This window comes from Chlorocebus sabaeus, chromosome 20, assembly GCF_047675955.1.
Source record: "Chlorocebus sabaeus isolate Y175 chromosome 20, mChlSab1.0.hap1, whole genome shotgun sequence".
NCBI lineage: Eukaryota > Metazoa > Chordata > Mammalia > Primates > Cercopithecidae > Chlorocebus > Chlorocebus sabaeus.
The window spans coordinates 2,352,551-2,366,297 of record NC_132923.1 but is presented as its reverse complement, the minus strand read 5'-3'; the positions used below and the strand labels follow the sequence as shown (position 1 = coordinate 2,366,297).

The 13,747-nt window shown below is 43.4% G+C and overlaps 1 protein-coding gene across 3 annotated transcripts in view; it reads right to left on the bottom strand.

Annotated features, from left to right (window-relative positions):
- ITLN1 (intelectin 1) overlaps positions 1–12,321 on the bottom strand; it is a 37,336-nt gene extending 25,015 nt beyond the window's left edge. Inside the window, exon 1 of one of the 3 annotated variants that reach the window (XM_073008218.1) lies at positions 11,614–12,321. The gene's annotated coding sequence lies outside the window, so the exon portion shown is untranslated. The remainder of the gene's footprint in view (positions 1–11,613) is intronic. The other 2 variants (XM_007976460.3, XM_073008216.1) reach the window with 2 other exon arrangements.
- Between the last annotated feature and the right edge of the window lie 1,426 nt (positions 12,322–13,747).

Sequence of the window (13,747 nt, the reverse complement as noted above, 5' to 3'; positions counted from 1 at the left end):
CTTATTTTGTAATCCACATCACTTACAAGTTGAGACATTACAAATAGGTTATATGCTTCGTTAAAGTTTGACTTGAACGAAGGGGCTCTCCCTTGGAAAGCTAGCGTTCTGGCTACATCCATCCCCTGTTCAAAATCCTCTTAGGGCATCTTTCTGTTTTAATGCCCACTTACTGGTAGAATAGTGACATGGCACATGTTTTATGTTCACTATTCATTTGCAGTTTTCCCACAGCCAGAGATCCTTTATCTGGAGACACTATTAAGAATTACTTTCTTCATGGAAAAGCCTACACCCTTCTCCTTTGGAGGCTGAGTAGAGTGGACCTTCGTGCCTTTTCTGGCTACCCCACACCAGAACACCTTTCTTCTTTTGGAGGAATCTCTCTCACACCCTGTAAAATGTAAGACTTGGAAGGAGGCAGAGCCCCACCTCTAACTAAGGAAGCTGAAGGTCCTGATTCTCCCTTGTACCGCTCCGGACAGTTCATGATGCAGACTGATGACCTAGGCTTTGTCAGTTGGAGTTGCAGCCCAGAATTCTAAATCTTGAGACAGACAAACAAAGTCAGAGAGTCAGTTTGGTAACGACCACAGGAGTGGCAGCATCAGCAGCCCAGAGCAGCCTCAGAGAGACTGACAGACATCGAGCCAGCAGCAGCATCCTGAAAAAATTGGAGCTGCGACCAACCACTGTTGTGTTCCCTGAAGTTCACTCTCCTTTGAGGTCCAGACCATTTTCCAAGCCTAGGATGCCATGCCAGGCTTCCCACTTTACACTGATTCTAGAATAGTTCTGAGATTCTTAAATAAATTCCTTTCTGCTTCAATGAAGTGTGTGTGTGTGTGTGTGTATGAGAGAGAGAGAGAGAGAGAGAGAGAGAGAGAGAGAGAGAGAGAGAGAGAGAGAGAGAGAGATCTAAAATTCTTGACCACAAGAAAAAATCATCTCAAAGGAACCCCATATTGACAATATTTCCAGTCAAAATTTTATGAAAAACTAGACAAAAGTGTGATGCAATTGTACTTTGTTATACATCTTAATCTTCTGCCAAAGTGAATATCATAATTTTTTGTTGTTGTTCTTGAGACAGAGCCTCACTCTGTTGCCCAGGCTGGAGTGTAGTGGTGTGATCATGGTTCACTGCAGCCTCAAACTCCTGGGCTCAAGCAATCCTGCCACCTCAACCTTCCAAGCAGCTGGGACTACAGGCACACCCCACCACGCCTAATGTTTTTAGGTTTTTGTAGAGATGAAGTCTCACTATGCAGCCCAGACTGGTCTCAAACTCCTGGGCTCAAGGAATCCTCCCACTTGGTCCCCCTAAAGTGCTAGGATTACAGATATAAGCCACCACACCAGCCAATATCATAATTTTATTCTTATTTCTCATTTTAGAAAAAGAAGAAATATAGTCATTCCCTCTTATCTTCAGGGTATATGTTCCAATACCCCAGTGGATACCCAAAAACCAATGATAGTACCAACACTATATGTAGTGTGTTTTTCCTATACACACATACCAATGATAAAGTTTAATTTATAAATTAGGCACAGAGGCCAGGTACAGTGGCTCTATACCTGAAATCCCAGCACTTTGAGAGGCCAAGGTGGACACATTGTTTGAGCCCAGGAGTCCAAGACCATCCTAAGGAACACAATCAGAACTCGTTGCTACAAAAACTAAATAAAATTAGCCTAACATTGTGGCTTGCACCCGCAGTCCCAGCTACTCAGAAGGCTAAGGCAGAAGGATTGCCTGAGCCCAGTAGGTAAAGGTTGCAGTGAGCCAAAATTGCGCCACTGCACTCCAGCCAAGGCAACAGAGTGAGACCCTGTATCACAAAAAAATAATAATAATAATTAAATTAAAAATAAAAATAAAAAATAAATTACACACTAAGAGATTATCAGCAAAAAATAATAATAAAATAGAACAATTATAACAACATATTGTAATGAAAGTTACATAAATGTGGTTTCTCTCTCTCTCTATTACCTTATTGCACTGTACTCACCTATTTTCACACCGTGGTTGACCTCAGGTAATCGAAATTATAGAAAACAAGGCCAGGCATGGTGGCTCATGCCTGTAATCCCAGTACTTTGGGGTGCCATAGTGGGGGCAGAACACTTGAGGTCAGGAGTTCGAGACCAGCCTGGCCAACATAGTGAAACCCCCTTTCTACCAAAAATACAAAAATTAGCAGGGTGTGGTGGCAGCTACTTAGGTGTAGCTTAGGTGTAGTCCCAGCTACTTAGGAGGCTGAGGCAGGAGAATGACTTGAACCTGGGAGGCAGAGGTTTCAGTGAGCCAAGATGGCGCCATTGTACTCATCTGGGGAACAGAGTGAGACTCCGTCTCAAAAAGAGAAAGAAAAGAAATAAAGAAAAAAGAAGAAAAGAAATTATAGGAAACAAAACTGTGAATAAGGGGGTACTATTTGTATAAACAAGCCTATGGAGGTACAAAGGTTGCTGATGCTCAAATGACATTGCTAAGTCAATCTTTTTGTGCTGCTGACACGTTGGCAGGGAGAACACCTTAAAAAAAAAAAAAAAAAAAGAAAATCAAAGAATTTGAAACTTCAGTTACTGCCCCAAGACTCCTCTGTATAATGCACACACTTTTTCTCCTTAACCAGGCAGCCCTTCTTCTTCCAGTACAGAGCATGTCCTAGGTAAGGTCCTACCGTACCAGGGTTGACAAGCCAACATTGTCTATCCCCTAGATGCTCTGAGAAAGACATAACAGCAACAACATATATTCCTGCCAGAGATGTTTAGCCTGGAACTAATAACCTGAAGGAAGCAGCCAGACAAACCCAAATTTAGGAACATTCTGCAAAATAGTTGACCCCCCAGACTCTTCAAAAATGATAATATCATTAAAGACCAAAAATAATCTCAGTTACTAGTCTAGATTAAAGAAGCCTAGGTACACATGACAAATAAGTGCAATTCATAATCCCTGGTTGGATTCTGGATCAAAAAAAAAGCTATAAAGAACATTATTGAAATAATTAGTGAAATGTAATATGAGCTACTATTAAGTACTAGTATTTTATTAGTGTAAAACTTCTTGAATTATATTTGTATTGTGTAGGAGATTAATGTTTAAATAATTAAAGGTAAAGTGTCACAGGCTGGGCGAAGTGGCTCATGCCTGTAATCCCAACACTTTGGGAGGCAGAGGTGGGCAGATCACCTGAGGTCGGGAATTCAAGACCAGCCTGGCCAATATGCTGAAACCCCGTCTCCACTAAAAATACAAAAAATTAGTCAGGCATGGTGGCAGGCTCCTGTAATCCCAGCTATTGGGAGACTGAGGCGTAAGACTTACTTGAACCCAGGAGTCAGAGGTTGCAGTGAGCCAAGATGGCACCAATGCACTCCAGCCTGGGCGACAGAGGGAGACTCTGTCAAAAAAAAAAAAAAAGGGTTACACTTGCAACTCATTTCTAAGTTCTTCAACAAACCATAGTGAGAGAGAGAGAGAGAAAACAAATGTAGCAAAATGTCTAGTTCATTGCCAATCTTTTGCACCTTGTTGGGGATGCATGGCAACATATTCAAGTTTCTCTACAAGGCATTTGAGGTCGAGGCATGGAAAAATACTGAAGCATTCTGTGCATGTTGTTTGTGCATGAGACTGAAATTCCTTGACCCTGAAAACAGGGCAAGGAACAGAATGTCTGATTAGGAGCTGTGTGATAAGGAGTTGTGTGATAAGGAGCACTGAAAACAGCCTCCTGAGAATGTGGTCTGAGTGATTTTAGATGTAATAAACAAGGCTGTATGTGCCTCATGACCCAGCTGCAAATCGTTACCTCGTGGATGTCTCTTAGTGGTCTAAATTGTAGTTCTTGTACAATTACAATTTAGATTACAACTACAACTACAATTACAATTAGAACTACAATTTAGAGAGGGCTTGTTGCCCTCTCAATAAATACTTGGCAGACAGATCTTAGAGTGGTACTCTCTCAGAAGTGCTAATCCCTGCCCCACTCAGCTGGAATTCTCTGAGTACTTCATTCTCAGCGTTCGCTGTAGCTACAAGCTGCAAGTGGTGACCCCAACATAACTGCGTTGAAATTACGCATGGAGTAGGAAAACTCATCAATCTTTGGGGAATACCAGTAAAGGACAGTCACAACCCGTTTCAGGAGGATGGGACTGATGCATATAATACCAGGGGTTGAGTTATCATGGGTCAGGAATTGACCAAAGAGCAGAAAGTATTTTTTAAAACGGTGCAACAATTAAGGCTATCCACTGCACCTTAGACTCCGAAGCTTTGCATCAGCTTATGCTTTTTATTCGGCAGGAATGCCCTTGGTTCCCTGATCAAGGAACATTAGACTTAGAGTTACGGAAGCAGGTGGGTCACTGTCTGAAAAGAGGATTTAAGCAGGGCCATTTTACTAATGTTACCATTTTGACCACCTGGGCTCTGGTACGCTCTGCGTTGTACCCTCTTTATAAGCCAGATTGTGGTGACTCAGACTGCCTATTATCTCCACCTGAAGGGAATTCAGAAGATTTAAAGAAAAACAGGAACAGAACAACAGGGAGGGGCTCCTCTCCCTACTTCATTCCCTTCTGTAGAGCATAAGGAGGACACTTTCCAGTGATGATGAGGACAGACCAGAGCTTTTTCTTCCCCCAACAGAAAAGTCATTGCCCTCCTTTCCTCCACCCCTAAAAAAATCTGCATCTATTGGCCCTGTTCAGGCAACAGCACCTCCCATCCCCCTGCAGGAGATTGGAGGCCACCCAAGGGACGGTTCTTGGATAAGACCCCCCTGTCCGTGAACATCTATATTGTCATGTGCATCCATGTGAAGAGACCACCAAACAGGCTTATGTCAGCAATAAAGCTTTTTAATCACCTAGGTGCAGGTGGGCCGAGTCTGAGATGAGACTCAGCAAAGGGTGGTGGGATTATCATAAGTCCTTATAGGTTTGGGATAGGCGTACAAAGTACATTCTCAAGGGTGGGGAGAATATTACAAAGTACCTTCTTAAGGGCAGGGGAGAATATTACAAAGTATCTTCTTAAGGGCAGGGGAGAATATATCATATCAGTTAGAGTGGGGCAGGAACAAAACACAATGGTGGAATGTCATCAGTTAAGCCTATTTCCACTTCTTTCGTGGCTCTTCAGTTGCTTCAGGCCATCTGGACGTATACGTGCAGGTCACAGGGGATATGATGGCTTAGCTTGGGCTCAGAGGCCTGACATATATGATCAGGTGAACACGTTCTCAGTGATAACTCCTCATCAAACTTCCCTAGTAGAGGGGTGCCTCCAGGAGGGGCTTAGGAAGGGAGATTCTGAGGCACTTTTTGGCGCATTCCTTGTCATTTTTCAAAACAATAGGAGACAGCATGAGAGTTTGCCTTGAACTGTTTTTAAAGAGATAAAGGAAAGTATCCGTGAAAATGGTGTACATTCATTCACCCTTTACCCAGGGGATGATTGAGGCTCTGGGAAATGGCTGTAAGATGACTCCGCATGAAATGTGTCTGGAATTGGTGGGTTCTTGGTCTCACTGACTTCAAGAATGAAGTCACAGACCCACGCAGTGAGTGTTGCAGTTATTAAAGATGCTGGGTTTGGAATTTGTTCCTTCTGATGTTTGGACGTGTTCAAAGTTTCTTCCTTCTGGTGAGTTTGTGGTCTCGCTGGCTTCAAGAGTGAAGCCACAAACCTTCCCGGTGAGTGTCACAGCTCATAAAGGCAGCATGGACCCAAAGAGTGAGCATCAGCAAGATTTATTGCAAAGAGCAAAAGAACAAAGCTTCCACACCGTGTAAGGGGACCCAAGCAGGTTGTCACTGCCTGGCTGGGCAGCCTCCTTTAATTCCCTTATCTGACCCCACCCACATCCTGCTGATTGGTCCATTTTACAGAGAGATGATTGGTCTATTTTACAGAGAGCTGATTGGTCCATTTTACAGAGAGCTGATTGGTCCATTTTAGAGAGCTGATTGGACCATTTTGACAGGGTACTGATTGGTGCATTTACAATCCCTGAGCTAGACACAGAGTGCTGATCCCTGCATTTACAATCCTCTAGCTAGACATAAAAGTTCTCCAAGTCATCACTAGATTCAGGAGACCAGCTGACTTCACCTAGTGGATCCCACACTGGGGATGCCGGCAAGCTAACAGCCAGTCCTGAGCGGTGCCTGCATTCCTCAGCCCTTGGGCGGTCCATGGGACCTGGTGCCACGAAGCAGGGGGTGGTGCCCATCTGGGAGGCTTGGGCCGCGAGGGATCCCACGGCAGAGCTGTGGCAGGCTGCAGGTCCCTAGCCCTGCCCTGTGGGGAGGTGGCTGAGGCCCGCAAGAATTCAAGCATGGTGCATGCGGGCCAACAGTGGTGGGGGACCCTGCGCAACCTCCGCAGCTGCTGGCCCAGGTACTAAGCCCCTCACTGCCCTGGGCCAGCGGCACCGGCCAGCCGCTCCGAGTGCGGGGCCCACCGAGCTGGCGTCCGCGCCCGCCGGACCTCGTGCTGGCCTGTGAGCGCAGTGCACAGCCCGGGTTCCCGCCCGTGCCTCTCCCTCCACACCTCCCCGCAAGCAGAGGGAGCCGGCTCCGGCCTCCAACAGCCCAGAAAGGGGCTCCCACAGTGCGGTGGCAGGCTGAAGCGCTCCTCAAGCACCACCAGAGTGGATGCCCAGGCTGAGGAGCACGGAGAGTGATGACTGCTAGCACATTGTCACCTCTCAAAAATGGTGTACATTCACCATTTACCCAGGGGATGATTGATGCTCTGGGAAATGGCTATAAGATGACTCTGCATGATTGGAAAACTTTAGTAATAAAGTTTTGGTTTCAGCTGCAGAATACACTGTGTGGTAGAGTGAGTACAGTGATCTATCCATGCAGCAGCCCTTGCAAAATTTGGATAATAATATCCCAGTGCAGCTTGATATGCTATTGGGAACAGGGCCTTTTGTTTGAGCTCAGGCTCAAGCTCAAATAAACAGCCACCTATTTCCACAATACTTGCAGCTAGCAATACAGGCATAGAAGAGGATACCCATGGGACACTCCCAGTGTTCCTTTATAACAGTTAAACAAGAGTACCACAGAAACATACACTGATTTTATCAACTGATTGCAAGCTGCACGTAGTGACCAACATCACATCAGCAGAGCTATAAAAAAAAATCTATTCAAATCCATTGCACACGGAATAAATCAGAAGGTAAACAAAATAAAAGCCTCAAAATTCATACAACTTGTGAGTGAGTTCCAAAAAGCTTAGTTTAGAAGCGCTAGACAAAGTAAAACTTCAATGGGGCCCAAATTAGAATGCTTATAATGAAACCTAGTCTCCAGGAAAACAACAGTCACATGTGTTTATTCATATAAAATGATTTATAATGTCTCTAATTAGGTGAATCAACTAGAAACAAACTCATTAGTCAAAATAAATTTTTAAAATATCTTGTAACCTATATTTTACTTTTCTGAGTAGATTAAGGGGATGCCAGCCCAGAGAAATACTTAAGATATAGGTGAAAAATCCCCAGGCCTTTACACAAAATATTTCCACTTTCAAAGCAATGTCAGTGGACAATGATAAAAGTATAGCAGCATCCTCTACTAAGGTGATTTCATTTATTCCCTGCAACCCACTAATAAATATCCCATTTCTCCCAAACAGTGTTTAGGCTCCTAGCTAAGCAAAAGACTATTGTCAATTAGCATTCAACTGAAGAAAAGAAAGATAAAAGATTGTCTTGTTTCCATCACTGTATTACTTGGGCAATACAATTATGTAATTCTTACCCTAAGAGAAAGTTTTCATATTTTTTTAAAAGTCTTTTCAACTAAAACCTTCTTATGTTTTGAAAAATATAAAATATAAACTTTCACTTTATTTTATTGTAAATTATAAAGAGATCATTGTCTTAAATAATATATTAAGTTAGCTTCAAGCTTCCTAAAATATAAAAACATTGTTGTCTAAAGTCACATATTAACATTAAGCTCAGTGATGTGAGACTCTCCTACATTTTTGCAAGCTCAAGCTGATCATTCCGTTTTTTATCCGAACAACCACAGTCTTAAACAACAGTTTTTTTTGGCACTCACTCAAGCTCGCATGATTTTTAAAACCTGTCCTGATTGCCAATGGCATTCTCTCTCCCCTTTTGCATTAGAATTTGGTGCCAACCCACGAGGTTTGGTGCCTAATGCTATCTGGCAAACTGATTACTCAGCATCCACCCTTTAGATGCCTCAAATTTCTACATGTTACTGTAGACACTTTATAGAGGCCTGAAATATGCTACTGCCCTGACTATAGAGAAAACTAAAGATGAAATTGCTCATCTTTTTAAATCTTTTATGACTTTAGGCCTTCCACAAACTATAAAAACTGATAATAGACGTTGCCATCTTAGTGCTCGATTTACATATGCATTTACAACCTTAGCACATACAACACAAGACTGGCATTCCTTATAACTCAACCAGTCAGGTCAATGTTGAGTGAGCTCATCAAACTCTTAAAGTATATCTTAATAAACAAAAAAGGGGGCTTATGGGGCTTTCTCCTCGAGAACAGATAAGAGACCACTGAACAACCCCCTCTCGATGATGAAAGACCTGTCGTTGGAGAATCGACCAGCAATGAGGGTGATGACGCAGAAGACACCTGACATTACCTGAGGACAGCTAAAGAAATTGGATCAACAGGCAACTATCCGGCTTGTTGCCATGGGAGTCCCTGGAATTGCAGAGAATTGGCTTCTTATGTATCTGGTGGTAATTGGGGAAGCTTCTGAGAAACTAAGACAGACATGGATGCTGGGGTGGCTGGTGTTTCTTGTCCTTTGCCAAGTGGGATCAGCTCAAGAACATATTTATTGGAATCATATTCTGAATCCCCCTGTTTTAAATGTTATTACACGGTGGGATGCTGATCTACCTTTGTCATCTAAGGATACTTCTTGGATGAGAGGTCGATAGATGCCCCTGTCCTACCCCTTAACTGAAAATTTGGGATGGATTAAACTCAATGACTCCTTGACTTTATTGTCTAGCAACCCCCTTCTTTGTTTTTCTACAATATCACACGATAAGCACATTACTCTCATTCCTCTGGAGTATCTTTACTTCCAGCTCAAAAGGAATGCCAAGCTGGCAAACTTGACCTTTATTTCTGCTGTTACCATTAATCTCACTATGGTCTCTAATGAAGCTACACAAGTGCCTGATCTTCTTATATGCTATTTGAGAAGGGACTGGCAATATAAGCTTGAGGCTGTCCAGTGTGATCCGCCTGCAGACAACCTGCGCCACGACAAGGGCCTCTGTTTAATAATGGCACCTTACTTGATTGGGGTCGCCACGGTAGTCTTATGTCTGCAAATCAGACTATTGGATTTGGGAGTCCCTCCAATAGTTCCATCACCTGGTCAGAGTATGGGCTTTCAGGACCAATATTACAACTAAAAGAGAAGCAAGCTTTAAGCCCTGCTATTACCCAAATTTGGAGACTAGGTCTTCCCTTTTTTGAATGAGTTCTTTTGCATGGTGATTACATTTATAGCAGTGGCAACTACACCCTCTTCTTGTACAATAATGTTACTGATACAGTCCTGATTTGTACTACACACCCCTATATAGTTTTGTCTGGGCAGGGTATTCCTAACATAGAACAGAATCAATCCTTTTACAGTATTACTTTCTCTTCCAGTAGTTGGTATGCTACATGTTTGTCTCATCAAAATGTTACATAGTTAAATATAACCTATGTCATGATCCTAAAATGGCATGTAGAATTGTGGCTCCCTGTAAATTTAACCAGAGCTGGGAAGGGGATTCCACCCTACAGTTATTTAGAAAAGAACTATCTCATACTCGAAAAAAAGATTTTTGGCCACTTTAATTGCCTTTTTTGTCTCAGCTATTATTATACTGTGTCTGGAATTGGTTCCTTCTGGTGGGTTCTTGGCCTCGCTGATTTCAAGAATGAAGCCAGGAACCCTCAAGGTGAGTGTTACAGTTCTTAAAGATGGTGTGTCCAGAGTTTGTTCCTTCAGATGTTCAGATGTGTCCGGAGTTTCTTCCTTCTGGTGAGTTCGTGGTCTCACTGACTTCAGGAGTGAAGCCGCAGACCTTTTCCGTGAGTGTTACAGCTCTTAAAGGTGGTGCATCCAGAGTTGTCTATTCTTCTCGGTGGGTTCCTGGTCTTGCTGACGTCAGGAGTGAAGCCACAGACCCTCGTGGTGAGTGTTACAGCTCATAAAGGTAGTGCAAACCAAAAGAGTGAGCAGCAGCAAGATTTATTTTGAAAAGGGACAGAACACTTCCATGCCATAGATGGGGACCCAAGTGCTTGTGGCTGCTGGCTCCGGTGACCAGCTTTTATTTCCTTATTTGGCCCTGCCCACATCCTGCTGATGGTTCCATTTTACAGAGTGCTGATTGGTCCATTTTACAGAGTGCTGATTGGTGCATTTACAAACTTTTAGCTAGACACAGAGTGCTGATTGGTGTGTTTACAATCCTTTAGCTAGACAGAAAAGTTCTCCAAGTCCCCACCTGACCCAGCCCATCCAGCTTCACCTCTCAATACTAGCAACTGCTGCTACCACAGCTGTTTCTCTGACAGAATCTATTCATACAGCCTCAGTAGTGAACCACATGGTATACAAAGTAACCTTTGGATTTCAAGAATAAGTAAACATTGATAAAACTATTTTGTTTCACCTGGAGGCTCTTAAAGCCACTGTTGAATGGCTGGAGGATCAGCAGCAGGTATTCATTACTCGTCAAAATTTACATTGTGATTGGCAATATAATTCCATCTGTGTCACACCTCTGCCATATACTAGCTCCCAATATACTTGGGAGAGAGTAAAGGCACACCTACAAAGGGCTTATCAGGACCACTTACCCTCTCAAATTTCTACTCTTGAGTGTGAGTTAAAGAAACAACTTAAAGAATGATCACAGTAATTACAAACAAATATCCTTCAGCAATTACAAGGTTTTCAATGGTTGAACCTGAACATTTAGTTGTCTGAGTTAAACATACGCATTTGGGTGATGGTCACTATACTTATTCTTTTCTGTATCTGTTTGCTAGGCATCTGCAAATGGCTCTGTGCTGCCCCCTCCCCCCCCCCCGCCCCCCGCATCTACGACTGCATTACATAACCAGCATGCTTTAAGAATTAAAGAAGGAGTAGATGTGGGGGGTGCACAGCAACATATTCAAGCTTATGTATAAGGCATTTGAGGTTGAGGCATGGAAAAATACTGAGGCACTGTGTGTATGTTGTTTGTGCATGAGACTGAAATTCCTTAATCCTGAAAACAGATCAAGAAACGGAATGTGTGATAAGGAGCTGTGTGATAAGGAGTTGTGTGGTAAGGAGGGCTGAAATCCTCCTAGGAATGTGGTCTGAGTGCTTTTAGATGTAACACACAAGGCTGTATGTGCGTCATGACCAGACCGCAAATCTTTACCTAGCGGATGTCTCTTGCTTGTCTAAATTGTAGTTTAACAAGCCCTCTCAATAAATACTTGGCTGACAGAGCTTAAAGCAGCACCCTTTCAGAAGAGCCGCTACCTACCCCGCTCAGCTGGAGTTGTCTGAGTACTTCATTCTCGGCGTTCGCTGCAGCTACAAGCTGCAGACTTTGTTTCTTGTTCTGCTCTTAACAAATTACCACAAACGTGGTGTCTTAGAACACACATTTGTTGTAAAGTTGTAGAAGTCAGAAATTCAAAATGAGCCTTGTGGAGATGAGAGGGGTTGGAAGAGCTATGTTTCTTCTCAGGGCTCAGGGAAGAATGTTTCCTTTTCCAGATTCAAACACCACCCACACTCCTTAACTCGTGACTCCTTCCTCTATCTTCAAAACACATCACTCTAACCTCTGCTCTGATCATCACATTTTCTTTTCTGTATCCTCTGCCTGCCTTCTGTACCCCTGTCTGACCCTTTGCCTGCCTTTAAAGAACTCATGAGATTATACCGGGCCCACCTGGATAATCCGGGACACTCTTCTCATCTCAAAATCCTTAACTTAACCACATCTGCAAAGTCCCTTTTGCCATCTAAGATAACGTATCCACAGGTGCCAGAAATTAGAATGTGGACCTCTTTGGGGGATGATTATTCTGCCTTCCATACCCTTTTCCATAGATTTGAACATTTTCAAAATAAAAAGGAAGAAAAATAAGGAAAATGTCTAGAAAATTAGAGCAATCAAAATAAATGTAGGCCTGGAACTCTTTGTGAAGCTTTGTGACAGCCCTTCTCAGGCACTAACCTTGGAGTCCAGGAAGCCTTGCAGAGGAACCAAAGGCTAAACAGAGGTTCACAGAGGACTCCTGAAACCAGGAATACATCCTCCAGTCATGCAGCCCAGCATGGTTAATGAAAGAAAAAGCACAACTCTTCCTTCAAAAGCCCACTGCTGAGCCAGGTATGGTGGCCAGAACTGCAATCCCAGCTACTCTGAAGGCTGAGATGGGAAGACTGCTTAAGTCCAGGAGTTTGAGTCCAGCCTGGGCAAAAGAGCAAGACACCATCTCAATTTTTTAAATAAAATTTTTTTTTAAAAAATTTTTTGGAGTCAGAGTCTCACTCTGTTGCCCAGGCTGAAGTGCAGTGATGTGATATCAGCTCTCTGCAACCTGCACCTCCTTGGTTCAACTGATTCTCCTGCCTCAGCCTCCCAAGCAGCTGAGATTACAGGTGCACACCACCACACCCAGTTAATTTTTGTATTTTTTTAGTAGTTATGGGGTTTCACCATGTTGGCCAGGCTGATCTCAAACTCCTGACCTCAGGTGACCCACCCGCCTCAGCCTCCCAAAGTGCTGGAATTACAGGTATGAGCCACCGTGCCCAGCCTAAAAAATGTTTTTAAAGCCCACTGCTACCAAAAGAAAATTCAGAGACTTTATTTTGATGGCATTAAGGAAGCTGATGTTGATGAGACAACAAAAATGAAAGTTAGGACAGGATGGGAAAATAGTGAATTTGTTTCAAGCTCTTTAGTTAAACTGATATGATGTGCATGAAACAGTATCTGCACAAAATGGCCAATAATAATCGTCCTCAGAAAATAACCACTCCAGCATAAATGCAGGCCTTTCTCACTACAGATGTATTGCTATCATAGATTGAAATAGATATATGAACTCACCCTTTTTTTCTACTTTGGTGGGTAAACTGCTTTTTTAAAAAATTAAGAAATAGGCCGGGTGCGGTGGCTCAAGCCTGTAATCCCAGCACTTTGGGAGGCCGAGACGGGCAGATCACGAGGTCAGGAGATCGAGACCATCCTGGCTAACACGGTGAAACCCTGTCTCTACTAAAAAATACAAAAAACTAGCCGGGCGTGGTGGCGGCGCCTGTAGTCCCAGCTACTCGGGAGGCTGAGGCAGGAGAATGCCGTAAACCCAGAAGGCGGAGCTTGCAGTGAGCTGAGCTGAGATCCGGCCACTGCACTCCAGCCTGGGCGGCAGAGCAAGACTCCATCTCAAAAAAAAAAAAAAAAATTAAGAAATATGGGCAGAAGGGTGATTTTTAAAAAACGTCAGCCAAATTACTTTTTTTTTCTCACTCCATTGGCCAGGCTGTAGTGCAGTGGCACAATCTTGGCTCACTGCAACCACCACCTCTGGGGTTCAAGCAATTCTCCTGTCTCAGCCTTCCAAATAGCTGAGATTACAGGCACCTACCACCATGACCAG